We start from the raw sequence: 11,315 nt of genomic DNA on the forward strand, positions 1-11,315 counted from the left end.
CGTCATTATTAATGTAGTTCAAGTATACTTTGTGAATTTAAAAAGATGAATAAGTCAGCATATTTCAGCCTTTTAAAAAAACTCTCCTCTTCAACTCTCACCTATTTCCTTCTTTTCCCAAGCCCCACCGTGGGCGCTCATAAAGTGCTACTCACTGATTGAGGAAGCTCCACTCAACAAACACCTCAGAATGCAACCACACTGCGCGGCGCCACCGCCTCAGACGGCGTTCTCTTTTCTACGGCAGGGGGCGGGGCCAAAGGGCCTCATTCAAATAAAAGACTAGGAGATTTGCATGAGGAATGGCCAGTCTGCGCGCTTATTGGCAGAAAGAGCAATGGGCGTGACACATATTACGCCCACGGAGCTCCGCCTACATAATTTGCATAACGGCCTCGCGTGTGCAAGGGAGAAGCGGGTTTGTTTTTGAATCTGCGGAGGCGGCGGCAGTGGCAGCGGCGGCACGGCGACTGAAGCGCGCTAGGCTGAGGCGGCAGCGTTGGGGACGGCTGCGCAGGACGGCGTGTAGGAAGGAACTTGGTTCCCCCTCCGTCCTCTCCCGCCCCAAAAGGTATATGTGAATCCCAAGGGCTATTCTAACCACATTTTGTGAAATTACTATTGTATTTCTGAAGAGTCAAGACCGCATTATGGCGGCTGCGGGAGTTGTGTCTGCGCCTGCGCGGCTGCGGATCTGCGGGCGGGCGCTGCATGGGAGCACGTGATCTTGCGGGGTCGAGCTCTAGCTGCAGTTGTGCAGCTGGCGGGGCGGTGGCTGCGCAAGCGCAATATTCATTTTCAAGATCTAATGTTCTTGGACGCCATTTGGGTTCTAGATTTAATTTTCCTCAGACTTGAGGGGTTTCGTTTTGTTGCTTTCCAATTTTCACATTTTCCAAAGGAAAACATTTCTTCTAAACTCTTTCACTGATTGCCCGAGAAGTTGTAGACTTAATTTTCTGTAACAGTTGCCACTTGTAGTTCTCTGTTAGGCTTTCACTTTTCAACTAGCTGAAGTCAAGTTTATCTTTAGGGAGGTAAAGATCAGCACCTAGTGGTGTTTTCACGGGAAGTGCATTATTTGAGTTGCATGTTTGCAAATGCAGTTTTAACCCTATTTTTACCAGTTTTGTCGTGTGGAGTGTTTGATATGTGGAATATTTACAATATGAAAACAATTTTAGTTTTAAAAATATTGGGGATAGTGGAAAAACACATAAGGTAGTTTAAAGTGAAATCTAAATGTTTTTGAGTATTATCTTTTTAAAAATATTCGATCTTTAGTCAATTTAGTTATAATTTTAATCAGTTTGTATGGTATTTTTTACATTTCTTTGATTACTTGTCCATTATTGGTTTAGATAATTATTTCAAAAACATAATTAGTCTATTTTTTGCAATGATAAGTTGTAATACTTGTTTTGTATTTTTTAAATAAATAATTCCATTTACACCGAGGCCTTTATGGATCAAATAATGTATCAATTTTAAAAAATCCTGTTGATTTTTAAAAATACAGACCCAGTACCATATGTTTGTGATATACAGATGTTTGATTTAAAAAAAAAAAAAAATTGTAAGTATGCTCCTGGTTTTAGTTTAAGGTAATTATGGCACTAATTATTTTATTTTAAAATAGTAATGTCACTACATTTAAATCTTACATAACACACCTGGGGGAAGTTATGTAACATTTGCTGATTCTTCCATTGTGCAAATTGTTTCTTTCTAGGCTAACAACTTGTAAAAGGTTTTATAAACTTTATCTGTGGTTCTTATGTACAACAATTGGTTGGTTATATAACTAAAGTTTGAATAAGTCTATTGACAAATGAAATGACTTGCTGTATAATTTTGCTTTGTTTGAGTATATTGTCCATAAAACCAATACCATTAGTGTTAGCTACATGTAATTGAAAAGAGTACTTTTAGTTGGTGTATTTTTAAATGGTATCAGATAATGAGGTGGAATGTAGTGATAGGAAAGATTGTTCTTTTTCTTAAAAAATCTAAGAGATTTTTAATTTGGCCTGATATAATTTCTGTTGTCTTCTAGACAGAGTGAAAGTGGTTATGCAATTTTGACCCCTTTAGGCTTCTGAGGTACTTCAGGAAAACTCTCCTTCCCCAGAGTTATCGTGGTATTTCAGTTTAGAGCTGAAAATATGCTATATTTTGTGATTCTCTATGTACACAAAGAAAATAACTTTTGTCTTGGAGGAAGGCATGTTTTTCACTTCCAAAGGGGGGGAAATACTTCGGTTTATATATTTAAGCTTATGTTTTCATATGAATATACAGATGATTGTGTTTTGGGTTAGTATTCAAGGTCACTAAGTGCCACTTTAATAGTATAATATATAATGTAAATATTGATAGGTGACTTTTGCTGTCATGAAGGTAAATGTAACTATAACTGGATTGAACATCAATTAGTTGTTTTTATCAATAACAAATATATTTTGAAATTTTCATTTGTGCTTACCCTACAATATTTTGATGCATGCAGCATATGTAAATATTAAGACTACCGTACTACAGAGTGAGCAAATTATTGAAATTTGTTAAAATTTTAAGTGTTCGTGTAATTTATACATAAAATTTAGTTTGCAAAATAAGCTAGGTTTGAGAGATTTAGTCAACGCATTAAAACTGTATTCTTTATGATTTGCCTAAGTACCTATGTTTACACGCACGCGCGCGCGCACACACACACACACACACACATATAGATGTCTGTTTTGAGATAGGTCTTACATTGTAGGCTAGGCTAGGCTCAGAACCAGTCCTCCTGTCTCAGCCTCCTAAAGGCTGAGATTACAGTGTGCACTACCATGCCTATTTAAGTATTTCTTAAAACATTTTCATGGTAGAACATTAGGAAAATTGGTAAATATTAATAAGTGACTATTTTGGCCCTTGGGGTGGGGCTGGCATGGCATGTGGTGCCAGGGATTGAACCGCAGTCTCTGTGCTTGCCTAAACTTGCCTAAGCAGGAGCTTTAGACCACTGAGCTGTCTCATTGACCCAGTAAGCCACATTTGGAAATACTACTTATTCAGGTGATTTTGTGAATTTTTTCATGTTTGGTTAATCCTTGAATGCTTATTTATTGCATGGTTTTTCATTGCGCATATAATGCCCGTGGTTTTTTTTTTTTCCCCCCAATACTGGGATCAAATCAACCAAAGCTAAACAAATAATATGGTCCTATTTTATAATTTTCTTAAAATGTTTTCAATGATTACCTCATACTTTGCTGTGAAAATATCCTAAATTATCAAATATTCTTTTCAAATATGTTTTTGAATAACTATGTATTATTTCTCTATTATAAATAATGTGACAGTGAACATTTTTTTTTTTTTTTTTTTTTTATTTAGTGCAGGGTATACAGGGTCTTACTACATAGTTCAGATTTGTAGTGATTCTCCTGTTTTCAGTTTCCCAAGTGCTGGGATTACAGGTGCATGCCACCACGCCCAGTCTCAGTTGTCATCTCAGTGCAACCTGGGGGTGGGGCCCACACGGCAGTACATTCTTCTACTTGATCATGATCTATCTTTGAAATTACTTTTTTTTTAAGGGCTTTTATTTTATTTTTTATGTATTTGGTACAGGATCTCACTATGAAGATTGTACTCATGGTGATTCTCCTGTTTTCAGCCTTCCCAGTACTGGGATTACAGGCGTGAACCACCATGCCTGGACTCTGCTGGCTCAACACCCTCCCAGTGGGCCAGGCTGGCACCGGCATGGCATGTGGTATTGGGATTTGAATCCTGGTCCCTGAGTTTTCCTGAGCAGGTGCTTAGTACATTGAGCTATCTTGTGAGCCCTAAAGGGCTTTTAAATTATAAGTTGATTTCTCATACCGCTGTCAATTTGGTGGTTGAAAAATACAGTAGCTCAGTAAGTTTTTGTTGAATCATAAAGTTGATAATAAGTATTTTCTAATATTTTATATTTGTATTTTTTGTTTTCTGTTCTACAGAAAAAAATGTGATGAACTAAATACTCCCTTATTTCATTAGTTTTTTTGTAGAACTATAGTTTTTTTTCAGGAAATTTTAATGAATTTTAAATTTTTAAAAAATTTACATGGTTGTATATATATATATTTTTATTAGTGTATATGAAGATAGGTTGTTAGAATTCATTTTTTCTAAGTGTGTACTTGCCTCAGAATTTTATGCAGTTGATCCATCTCTAATTTTTTGGTTGCTTGTCTTGATCATAATTTACTTATTGGGTTCCCTCACTAGCAAGATTTAGTGTAGGATTTATTGACGTCTAGGAGTTCATAATTATAAGCTTAATGAATTTCACCTATCTCCTGATGTAGGTAATTTTATGGGTGTGTGTAGAAGTGCATTTTTTTCTAGGGAACACCTGTTGACTTTTATTACCTTCTAAAATCAGTATATAACAGGTTAACAATTACTGTATGAGAACCTTCTTATAGTAGTATTGCAATGTTTTATTTGTTGTAGAACTACATATAGAGTAATATGTTTGTAATGCTGTATACTGTATAAATGCAGATGTACGTTAAATTCATTTGGCTAATTTTTTTAAAAGGCCAATTAATGGTTTTGCATAAAATTACACTAAATCTGAATTGTGGTGAATTTTTATTATATTCTTTTTCTGTATTCATGAATATGGTATGCCTCCTATAGACTCCCAAAAGATACTGTACTGCTTTTAGGTATACAGAAAAAATTTGTGGTACTTATTAACTTTCAGTAAGGTGTCATTTTACTCTTTTCCTGGTGCTGATATGATAATAGGTATGAGTTATGAGAGAATTAGAGCAATAATTCTGGTTTTTGTTTTTAGGATATAGTAACATGAAGGTAATGCTGGTATGAAGACAAATGTTGGGAAAAATGGGTTGTAAAACAAAATACTTTATAAAATGTGAAATAACAGTCTTTAACATATTTGTCTTCTTATGGAGGACTTGTAAAAAATTCATTATGCTCTTTTTTTTTTTTTTTTGACTAGGATGGAGCCTAATCTTATAATAAAGATCATTTTACTTGATAACATAAAATTGGAATATTGAAATAGTGATTTATAAGGGGCATTTTCAAAGCCTTGAGTTCAATCTCAGGGGAGGGCTTCAAAAGGTGAGGATTAAAGTGAGTCAGATTATTGCCTAAAAATAATTTTTGGCAAACTAATTTTTTTTTTTTTGTACTGAGAATTCAAGACTTTGTGCTTGCCAGGTAGGCGTGTATGCCACTGAGCTATCTCACCAGCCCTATCAAACTATTTAAACTTGAAATTTGGTGGAGGGTTGGAATAATTCAGAAAATAAAAGACAACACAGATAGTAAAATATTGGGGTTATAGACATCAAATGTTCAGATATTGACTTCTTAAGCATTTTATCCTTTGTAATAAAAAATTCTATTGCTAGATGTTTTTCAAACAGATCTACTTAACAAAAATTTACATATATTGCTTCTTTGTGTTACTTTTGGCCATAGTTGAGAACTTTTCCAGGTCCTGATGAATTATGATTTTTGGTTTTGTCAAACCTATAACACATGAGATGCAGTAAATTAAAGATAAATCCATACGCAGGTAGGGATGAGAATGGCTGCTATCATTTTGATATTTAGAAAGATCATATTTGAAATGTTTGAAGGAGTATAATCTTAGTTATTAGGCTGTGTAGCATTTAATACTTTTAGAGCTGGATCATTATAGAATGTTTACTGTAGTGATTAATTGTCTTAATAATTATGAACCATAAAGAATAGTTATATTTAATCTTTGATAAGGCAGAGTAGTGGATATGTTTTAGTTTATAGAAATTTCTCTTTTGTTTTGAGGCCCAATTCATATCTTGCAAACTATTTTTTGAAGGAAGTTACATGTAGAAAGTTCACGGCCTTTGAATTTCTAAAAGTTGGCGTATTAGATAAAAGTTACATGATGTTTTAACATTATTTAAACATTGAATTGCCCACATACATTAATTAACTTCAGGAAGTCAGACTTTCTCTTCTCTAGGGTACTGAGAAATTACTAATGACCAGTGGAGCTTCTCTTTTAAAATTCTTGGCCTTTTTTACCTCACATTTTGTTACACAAGCTCAAGACTGTTTAAAAATTACATTGTAGTTTTCTTTTCCTCCCCTCAGTTATCCTACAATCCACAGAGTAAATCAGGGGTTTATTCTAGCATTTTAGTTTGTTCAAAACAGAGAAACGAGTTCCCTAAAATTAGCTTTGTTTATATATGCTTCAGGCTGCATTGTGGAAACCTTTGTATCAAAGAGAGTGTTAATGCTGGGGAACATTTTCATTTTTTAGTGAATGAGTGGAACTACTGGTACAGTAATGTCACCTGTACTTTGGAATATTTTCAGTTTTGAATTTTAACTGGTTGACATTTTGTCTTTAAGGGAATTATTTGCATATCTCCTTGGTCACCTCCCAAAAAAGGGTTGGGGAGATCTAAGGTACAAGTAGTGTTTTTCTGAGTCTTTATAATTGGCCCTCTATAAACATGAAAGTTTGGAAAATGAAGATGATTTACTAACTTTGCCATTGGAGATTTTCATTCATTGAGACCTGCAGTTTTTCATTGCTCAGAATATAAGAAATATTTTATGTTATCTAATAACTAGAAACAACTCTAGACTTTTATGATGCTGTGAGATAATATAATGTTTTATCATGTCATCCTTTAGATTTCTTTGTATATGTGTTATGTGGGAACACTGTGTATATATATATATATATATATATATACACACACACATAAAAATTATATGTTCACTATGTGGCACTTTTGCAATAAATATATATATATATATATATATATATATATATTATGTATTTATTTTTTGAGACAGGGACTCTGGGTCTCATTCTGTAATTCAGGCTGGCTTCGAACTTGAACTCACTTTTGTAGCCCAGGCTGGCCTCAGCCTCTCAGCAGTCCTCCTGCCTCAGCCGCCTAAGTGTTAGAATTATAGGTGTTTATCACCAGGTTACCTTTTAATAAGTAATTTAAGCTGTGTCTTAGAATAGTACTTTTCAAAACTATCAAAACCATTAGAAGAGCTCTCCTTGGGATAGTAAGTCTCAACGATAATATTTTCCAGTTTGTAGAAATATAATCATAGATGGGAGGAGTTCTGTTTTGCTGACAGGAGAAAGAGTTTGAAGGAACAATGAGTAATTTGAATGTTGTAACTCATTACCAGGTAAGATTTGGAGCAATAGGAATTTATCTGTCCTACTAGCATTGTTAGATGAATACCTTGAGAAAAGGAAAATAATCTACTTTTGAACTTTATTTCTGTCTTTTAATAGTGGTAAATGTTATAGAGAATTGGATTAGAAGCCAAAGAGACCCCATTACTTTTGTTTAAAAATGACAAATATTTCTTGAAACATTTTATAGTAAGATTTTAGGACTTATAGGTGACTTTGCCTAAATATATGGATTTTGTCTCTAGGTCTAACATGCCTACTGCACAATTGCATTAGTGACAAGTGAGAAAGGACAATAGAAGGCATAGTCATTCTTTTGAAAGTATGATATAGAAGTAACAGTTTTCTTTGGATTCAGATTTTATGTATGATTAGTCATTGGGATATATTTAGCTGAGAAAGAAGGTTTGAGGAATGTAATGGTTAGCTGGATAATCATGTGCTCAGCTAAATTAGAGGATTTTATAAAAGAGCAAGAAATGAGTATTAGTGAACTATGGTAGCATTTTCTGGTATGTATGGATGTTGGAGAAGTAGTCCATTATAATAATTCATAATTTGTTTCTAAAAATTGATTCTCGGGCAGGCCAGATAGCTCAGCGGACTAAAGCGCCTGCTTAGGTAGAGCAAGTGGCCGGGATTCCATCCCAGGCATGCTGTGCTGCCCCCCCGCCCCCTCCTCAGAAGGCAATTGAGACTGGGTGTGGTGGTGTGCTCCTGTAATCCCAGCTCTTGGGAGGTTGAAAACAGGAAAATCGCTATGAGTCCAGTCTACGTAGCGATATCCTATAGACTCTGCAGACCCTGTACCAAATACATGAAAAACAAAACCAACACAAAACAAAAAACATTGGTTCTCTGCCTTACAAATTAGGTCTGTAACAGTAAGTTGTTTTATGTTATAGGTATCTAAAGATTTGGCCAGCCTGGGCCATACTGATGAATAGAGGTGCATATAAAGTGATATAGTTAGTGTATATATAAGTAACAAAATTTCCTCCAGTTTTGACTTACTTAATATTTTGCAAAATAACGTAAGTCCAAATTTAATAATGAAGAGAATTAACATTTCTTAATAACAAATTCTTGTCTTCAAAGGCACCCACCTGTGTGTAGGTGAACATGCTGTTATTGTTAATTTCATCGTCACCAAATCACAAGCACACATAATAGTTGATATACAGGTTTCAAGTTGAAAATACTTAATATGTAGGTTTTCAATTTGAAACCTGTATATCTGGCTCAGGAGTAGGGCAGGCTCAGGAGACAAATTAGCACTGTTTTTTTTTTTTTTTTTCTTATTGAAAATAAGTTATTTATTGCTCTTTTATTAGCACTGTTTTGTGTCTTTCCCTAAACAACATTCCATTGTTGCTGGTGTAGTCTGCACTGGAGCACCAGGTAGTCAGGTCATGAAAAATAATAGCTATAAATGACACATAGTAATGTTACAGGGCTGCATTACTAGCTCTGCAGGGCTATATGTGGCCATGGGCAATGGTCAACTGTGCTTGTTTGTTGCCCTTTAAAATGCTATTATTGGAGTTTTATTTTCTTGGATAGAATTCCTTTCTCTGCCTACCTTTACAAATATTAAATCATGATAAGTTAGTTTGTAAGAATAGGTTTATTATTTTTATATGCTAAGGATTGAACCAACGGTCTATAGGCAAAACATATAGTCTGCCAAAATACAATAACTACATTTCAAGAACTTTTAATTTTTAACATTAAATTAGTCGAACTCAGGACCTTGTGCTTGCCAGGCAGGCACTGTGTCACTGAGCTATATCTCCAGACCTATTATTACATGTTTATAAGGACATAATGTTTACAATCTTTTTGTGGCTTGGTACATGTCCATAACACATTTTGATTTCTTTTTTCATTCCCTTTCCTTTCTCTACCTCCATCCTCCATTTTTTAAAAAATAGTTTTATTGAGAAACAAATAGCAATGAGAAGTTTCAAAACCGACTACTAGCACAGTTTCAATGATGAATACATTGCATATTGTTGTCTTAGTGGTTATTCATTGTACAAGATGCAGACATGATATCCTGTCCACAAACACTATTAGAACAAATCTCTCTATTCACTGAATTAAGAGAATGCAACTGTATATCTATCATATTTTAAATATACAGATACAAAATGGTTGTTCATTTGTATCCCTCTTTTTTGTTTCGTTTTGTCAGACAAGGATATTCTGTTGTCATTTAAATATTGTAGGTGTGTGAATTCAGCAAACTATTCCAATATAGTCCAGTAGTCGATAATAGTAGTGGGTTATCTGTAGGACTGGCAATGTCAGAAGTTGTTGACTTGAGAGCCTTTTACAGCTCAGTATATTAACATGGCTTTACTTTTTTTTGGGGGGGGGGCGGAACCAGGGATTGAACTCAGACCATTGCGCTTGCCAGGGAAGCACTTATTCCACTGAGCCATGTCCCCGGCCCCCCGGCTTTACATTTTATATTTTGTTTTTATACTTTTCTGCCTGATGGTTAAGACCAAGATAAAGCAATACCTATATAACAAGAGATGTAACTTTTGTATCTGATAAGGCCAGTTAAATCCCCTCAGGATTTATCCTGAAACCCGTACTGCAGTTTGTAGATCCTTTATGAGTATCTGCCATGTGGGTGAGTGACTGCCATTGCTTGACCAATTTGCTCCCTGTGAAAACCTAGAATGTTTTCTCTCCATGTGACTCTCCTTAGGCACACTTTATATCATTGATCATTTTCCTCTGTGGCCCCATAATCTCCTTGATCAGAAAATTTGGGACACAACTGAGTAACATGATGTTACAGTATGGGTTCTCCTATGTCTTGAGTCTTCACTGATCTTGAAAGGCTATGGCCAAAATGTTGGCTTTCCTTGCAGCCCTTCTTTTTCTCTAATTTTGGTCTGCAAACTTAGGTTTTTAACCCTCCAGAAGAAAAACTTATTATTATTACCCTACAACATAGGCAGTTGAGGTTAACCTCACTGTCTGAATATCAAATATCTTAGACATAACATGGAACAGGTATTTTTCATCAGGTATTGATATGTTGAACTTTAACTCCCTAAGAATATGAAGAAAACAATTAAAAATTATTTTAAAGAAATAGGAATAAACAGTTACATATTTTTACACAGAAATTTAGAAATCTAACCATTTACAGCATTGTAGAAGGACAGTCGTGGACATGTTTTTTTTTCTTGTCTCTTGTTTTCATTTATTACCCTTTTTTGTTTTAAACATTTACTTAAAGAGACAGTATGGCAGTAATTGATATGTCATGACAAACAGTATGTACTTAGAAGACCAGAATGACAGGCATTCCAAGCATGACCCTACCATTACACATTTCTATCTTCAATGCAGTTACTTAGTTCAAAGGTATCTGCATATATAGTTAGGGTGAGAATCCTTCCAATTAACTGCTAGTTTCCAAAGACATGCTGAAGATTCTCAGGATCATTGCCTTACCCATCTTGTACATATAAATGTATGGCTTTGCCCCTGTCATGTTTCCTAGCTTTTCTCCTTGCCCTCTCTTCATTGTCTAATCCTCAAGTTCTCACTTTCCCTTTAATTGTGTTATACTTTTCCATTTGTATTTTTTCTTTTGAGTTCTTATACTAGGGAGACTATGATATTGACACATGTGGGTCTAGTTTATTTCACTTATGAGTATATCTTCAAGTGGCATCCACTTCAATATGAAGGTTTCGAGTTTATCATTCTTTATAGCTGAGTAATACTCCATTGTATAAAAATACCACATCTTTTTCATCCTTGCCTCAGGTGACGGGCATCTTGGTTGTTTCCAAGATTTGGCTATCACAAACTGTGCTGCTATAAACATAGGTACACATATATCACTTTGACATGATGTTTTCAGTTCCTCCGGGAAAATTCCCAGCTGGTTTGAATGGGATTTCCAGTTCTAGTTTTTTAAGGAATCTCCACACTGATTTCCATAATGGTTGCACCAGTCAGTCTACATTCCCACCAGCAGTGGAGAAGGGTTCCTTTTTCCCCACAGCCTCTCCAACATTTGCTGTTGGTTGATTTCTTTATG

The 11,315-nt window shown here is 35.0% G+C and overlaps 1 protein-coding gene across 1 annotated transcript in view; it reads left to right on the top strand.

Annotated features, from left to right (window-relative positions):
* The first annotated feature begins 407 nt into the window (after nucleotides 1-407).
* The window catches only part of Atf7ip (activating transcription factor 7 interacting protein), a 152,686-nt gene continuing 141,778 nt past the window's right edge, over nucleotides 408-11,315 (top strand). Inside the window, exon 1 of the mRNA XM_023709495.1 lies at nucleotides 408-571. The gene's annotated coding sequence lies outside the window, so the exon portion shown is untranslated. The remainder of the gene's footprint in view (nucleotides 572-11,315) is intronic.

Source organism: Octodon degus, unplaced genomic scaffold, assembly GCF_000260255.1.
Source record: "Octodon degus isolate 3935 unplaced genomic scaffold, OctDeg1.0 scaffold00012, whole genome shotgun sequence".
Taxonomy (NCBI): Eukaryota; Metazoa; Chordata; class Mammalia; order Rodentia; family Octodontidae; genus Octodon; species Octodon degus.